This window comes from Diadema setosum, chromosome 3 (genome assembly GCF_964275005.1).
Source record: "Diadema setosum chromosome 3, eeDiaSeto1, whole genome shotgun sequence".
In the NCBI taxonomy this organism is placed as follows: Eukaryota; Metazoa; Echinodermata; class Echinoidea; order Diadematoida; family Diadematidae; genus Diadema; species Diadema setosum.
The window spans coordinates 3,193,410-3,199,646 of record NC_092687.1 but is presented as its reverse complement, the minus strand read 5'-3'; positions in this window follow the sequence as shown (position 1 = coordinate 3,199,646).

Sequence of the window (6,237 nt, the reverse complement as noted above, 5' to 3'; positions counted from 1 at the left end):
CAAAAGAATGGGGTTATGTAGACTGCAAAAACCTGTCACATCTTGGCTCATCCTCTAAAGGGGTATTAAGTTGCTTTAGTTGAAGCACAAAACTAAGAAATTCGAAATCGCTCGTTTAGAGAGAAAAAAAAAAGAAGTTGTGTGTGCGTCTCGACATGAGCCGCCAAATTTACAACAGCCTTTCAATCCATTCATCAGACTGGAGAGCCATCATTTTGACTCTATTTTCAAGGGAAAACAACGTAAGCTGTTAAAATGCAACAAACAGAGGGTCAAAAAGAAGACGATATGCAACACGCACACATACACACAAATAATTATTGGATGCATTTTCGAAAAAAAAGTAACAATCACTGTTAAATTTAAAAGGTGGCAGCTAACGATGGCTAAGATGTAACAGGCAACGTGGATGTTGCTAGAAACTTCCATATTATTTCTTGCATTTAATACCCTGGTTGTTATTTACATATTAATGGAGATTATATAATTGAGGAGTACAACTCCAGTCTATTCCATTATTTCAAGTTTCAAGTTTCTTTATTTCACCAAGCAAAGAAGATATAAAAACAAACAAACACATACAACAACATTAAAATACAATTACAAAAATATCAGTTAAACAGTGTTAAAGGAATTGCTATGGTAGGCAGCAGCCAGAAAGGAAATGTCCCTTATTTTCGGCTAACCTAAAAACATTCGTTAAATTTCTGTTACCAATGTGTTCGAAGCAAGTAAAGCATAAGAACAAGACAAGACTAAGACATGACAATCAACACACAATGACAAAAAATACCTGATGTCTCATAACATCAAGGATAAAAACTGATACTCTTAACTTAAATGAATTTGGTTGTAATTATTGCAGAGAATCTTTTTTTATAACCAGATTTGAATATATTCAAAGAGCTAGCATTGCGTATTTCAAAGGGGAGAGAATTCCACAGAATAGGACCACTGTAAAGAATAGATCGTTGATAAAAAGATGTACGAGATAAAGGTAGGTGAAAATCACTCGCGGTTCGCGTATTGTAATTATGAATTTGATTATTGTATGTGAAAAAGTTTTTGGTAATATAACATTCTTACATAAATACATAAAAATCCACACTTGGTATTTATGTATATCATTCAATTGCAATATTTTCAGGGATAAAAAGAGTGGTGGGGTATGGGCAAGATAAGAGGCATGGACAATGATTCGTATTGCACGTTTTTGAAGTAGTAATAGTCTTTGAATATGACATTCATGAGCATTACCCCAAACAATTATTCCATAATACAAATAAGGTAAAATTATAGCATTATAAATTGATTTCAAAACAGACTTCGGGAGAAAACTAAGTTTGTAAGTTTGTAAGGTTTTGAGTGTTTTGTGTGTTTTTTCTCATGCTCTTTCAAGTGGGCCAAAAAATAAGTTGTGATTCGGTACAGAAAGTTATTTTTAGAAAGTAATTTTGGCAAAATTCCTGAGGAGAGAGGGCGATTAATCTGGCAGAACTGCGTAAGTCGAGATACGAAATGAATTTTCCGATGTTAATCAGGCAGAACTGCGTAAGTCGACTTACGACAACGCTTGGACCAAGGTGTTCCTGCAACCCGCACGGACATGGTATATCTTAACACGCGCGTGCGCGACCTTGGTAGTGACGAAAGCTAGCAGTGCCTAGCTAGCTAGCTAGCATAGCTCAACACGTCGTACGGCGCGGCTACGTGTATTGTACACGACGACAGTCACGCTAAAGCAATAACCCTCGTTACTCTTGGGGGAAATTGCCACTTTCTTTCTCTTCATAGACTGGCAGGTTTCAAAACAGGTCAATATGCGGTATGCCTTACTATTAAGTTTTGCTACAATCTAGTGTTTTTTTAAGCCTAGAGCATTTCTAGATCTAACAAACGTTATATGCATCTTGTCTGACATCACGCTCCAGTCAACTTTAGGCCTACTTAGTACACACTGCTGCAGCACTTCTCCATTGTTAGTGTACGTGAAATCAATGTACTGTGCGGTAGCGTAGGTCACGCGAACAACAATATCTGTAATCCATTGACCATAGCTTCTTATTTTGTTTTTCATTGTAATAAGCGGTTAGTGGGCTTGGATCTATGGGATTGATTTCGAGAAGTTTAATGAATATCTAGGATACCGTCCATAACGATGGCATTTTCGATCCATTCCTACAGACGTCAGAAATTGACCAATACTAACACTTTTACACTGGTTACAGTTTACTTTTTAATACCGGTACCGTACCGGTACTCCCAGTAGAGTTGTGCAGTAGGGCCTAGGGGCCTATTTAGACTACTGGGGTCTACCGTTACTTTGGCTGAATCGCCGGTTCTTCTGTCTTTACTCAGTTTTCTATTTTTCTAGATTTGATTCGGCTAGACATTCTTGAAGTCTGTAATATGAAGAATCTAGAATCTACAGGTTAAACGCTAAATTATAACCATTTAGCCCTAGAAATAGATCTGAAACTTAGATTTAGATCTGTGATCTACATTGAATATTACTAGACATTATAGGCTATTAGACTTTATAGACTTACCGTTAGTCATTAGATAGGCAGGTTAGGCTTTACGTTGTTCTTAGATCTACTATAACATTAGTAATAGGCCTAGATCCCCAATAGACAGTCTAGCTGTAGATTTAGCCCCTACCTGGATATAGAGTCTAAATCTAGAGTCTAGACTAGAAAATCTAGAAACTAATTTCCATTGATCTACTAGTCTGTAATAATGACGCCCCAAAATAGACGTCTGGATGTTACATAGACCTAGACAATCGAGTAGAAAGGGTTCGAGAGTTCTCGTACGTTTTAGGCCTGCGTAGATAGTAACGGTTAGAACACTACTAGTACTACCCTAACGTAAGTACTGTAGTGACAATTAGGCCTACAGTAGGAGTCGACACAAACGAGACCTAGGATAGGGTCTATTTTTTCTAATAAAGCTGTAAATAAACTTTTAGTCAGGTCTAGCTCCTAGTATTCTTTAGTTTAAATAAAGTTTAGGCCGTCAGCCAAAAGGGTCGAGGCATACTCTTCCTTCGGGCATAGAGTAGGATAATGATGAGATCAGTAGGCCTATCGTATGCAGATTCCTACGAACCGCTCTACTAGTCTCTAGATGTCTAGTGTATCGTCAGGCCTGAATAGACTACGGTCTAGACGTTCTACAGTGTAGTACCTGTAGTCTTGATGAACAATATAGCTTAACATCTAGAACCTAGTCTAATATTATTCTTAATCCAAATGCAATGCTTTATGAGATCGACAATAACCCAAGCAGCAGCCAGGCTTTTGATGTAGCAGTACTTTTTGTGCCGCTAAATAATACTGAAACATGAACACAGACTGACAACATTTGGGGAAAGCAAGTTATTTTCCACATACAAATGAATGGATAAAATGAAATTAAATGTGAATCAATAATGATGACTTTATACACTACAAATATTTCACTAAAACAATTGCACTCGATCTAAAATATTCATTGTTTTGACACTGCATCCGCTGAATAGTAAGGGGGTGGATGGTAAAATCCGATAGACAACCCGCAGAAAATAGACCGAGATACGCAGTTCTGGTTGATAAACCACGTGTTTATCAGCCAGAACTGCGTATCTCTAGGAGATACGCAGTTCTGGCTGATAAGCACGTGGTTGACGACGAAAAGAGATACGTAGTTCTGCCTGATGAAACACGTACTTATCAGGCAGAACTGCGTATCTCCTAGAGATACGCAGTTCTGCCTGAAAAAAACCCCGCATGGCCAAAAACTTAGGCAGTTCTGGCTGATCAACCCGGGCACGTGACCAGAGATACGCAGTTCTGCCAGATTACGATCGCAAAAATTTGGCGACGATTAATCTGGCAGAACTGCGTAAGTTTTTAAAATTGGTAATTTTTACTACTTAAAAAGGTCAAATTGTCATTTTTTTTTTTTTGCTGGAAATAAATTATCTACACCAATTATGACCAAGAAAAGAGGGAAAATGCAACTCATCGTATCTCAGTTTAGAAAGGTGTAACATTGAATCTTTAAACCCGATTTCTGGCGTAACGTGTTAAAGGAGATATGCAGTTCTGCCAGATTACGGCCGTGATAGATTAAACAGTTGTGTTCTTATTGCATTTTTCCCTAAGGCATTATTTATCACATCCCATGTCTTTTTACTATTCCCAGTACTATCAGCTAACTTTTTCTCATATTTCTTTTTTTAATTGATTTTATCAAATTAGTCACTTTATTTCGATATTTCTTATAAAGGGTTTTACGATAAGCATTTGGATTCTGTTTATACAATTTATACATTTCACATTTTTTCCTTATCAATTTACGAATATCATTTGTGCACCATACATTATCATTTTTCCATCGTTTACAACAAACTGAAATCAAGGGAAATGATTCATTATATTTGTCAGTGATTAAATCAAAAAAAAAATTATCAAAACTAATATTACCATCATCTTTATCATATTCCCATGACGTCGATTCCAGTGACCGTAAAAAATATAAATATTATTTTCATTTGTATCTCTCTTCATTTGTGTTTGTTGACTTTTAAACAATGAAATCACACTTTTACAAATACAATATACCGGGAAATGATCTGATATATCAGTTAAAATAACTCCAGAGTGGATCTGACAAGAATCATTAGTAAAAATGTTGTCAAGTAATGAAGCGGAAGAGTCAGTTACACGTGTGGGATAATGAACCAAAGGTAACATAGAATTCAATGACAACAAATCCAAAAATTCGTTTACATATTGCACACACCCTATTTTAAGCAAATCAATATTAAAATCGCCCACTAGATAAAAACATTTGTTTTCCTTTTTAACAATATATAAAATATCATTCAAAGACTCACAAAATTCATTAACTGACTTATTGGGTGGTCTATACACAACACATATCAAAGTAGAAGTAGTGCAATTTGTTATTTCTATAAATATACTCTCAAAAAAATCAGTGTTAATATCAAGATCGCATCGGCGATTAAAAGAGATTTCTTTATGTACATACAAACCCAACACCTCCCCCGCGTTTAGTTTTGCGACTGTTACCAACGAACTCATAATTATTAATATTGCACAGTGATAAAGGTGAATTATCATTCAGCCATGTCTCACTAATACCAACCATTTTGATTTGCTTAGACAAGGAAGAGAGAAAGAGCGATAAAGCATCAAAATTGCGACATAAACTTTTCACATTAATATGAATACAAGACAAATATTTACTCAAATCTTCATTGAAATATTCATTTTCTACAAAATCATTGAACTCCTCCGGTGTAAAATTTGTTTGAAGTATATCATTGTTAATTTCAGATTCAGGTGGTGATAAAAATTCATTCAGAGTATTGAAATCAATATCATTGAGACATCCGAGAAATCTATGCTTACTTGACATTACATGCACACTATTGCACACAAAACACACATATGACACTGGAACATAATTACTAAGAATTTACAAAATGCAGGTACCAAAATTGATATAAAATGAAGTAAACCTGTGAATCAATACAAAATAATAAACATAAAGGGAGAACTGGATTGAGATACAATCATATACTCTACAGCTGTACTTGTTTGCTGGTCACAAATTCGTAGATGCAGGTCGTTTGACATGTGTTTAATGACAATCATTTTGTGTTTAATTTCTTCAGGTCTTCTTCACACATAATCAGTTTTGTGATGTTCTTTCACCCAGACGCACCAAGAAGGGCGATTACACGGCCATCAGATGACCACGCTGATATCACCTTGTGGGTATTGCGGGTCTGCGACAGAAGTTTTTGATTTTTCAACGTCAGATCCTCCACGATGACGATTCCGCTTCCTTTTAACTTTTTGCGATTTTCGATGATCTCTCTTTTCTTCCGGTATAAGCTGGTCAACTTGACGATGATGGGACGTGGGCGTGACTGGACCGATGAAGCCTCATTGGTCAAACGAGGAGACTGAACAGGCCGCGCAGTCTCACGCGGGCTCCCAGTACGATGAGACCGATCGATGTCCTTGGCCGGGTCCAAGGTCACTCCAAGCTTTGTCTTGATGATGTCTGCTGCTAACATGTCCGTCTTCTCTCCTCTTTTCTCTTGCAGACCAAAGATACGGATGAATGATCGCCGAGAGTATTGTTCTTGATTGTTTATGGAGTTTTCCAATTTTGTGTTGCTTTGCTCAAGTTTGATGACCTTCTGCTGCAGATTTTTCA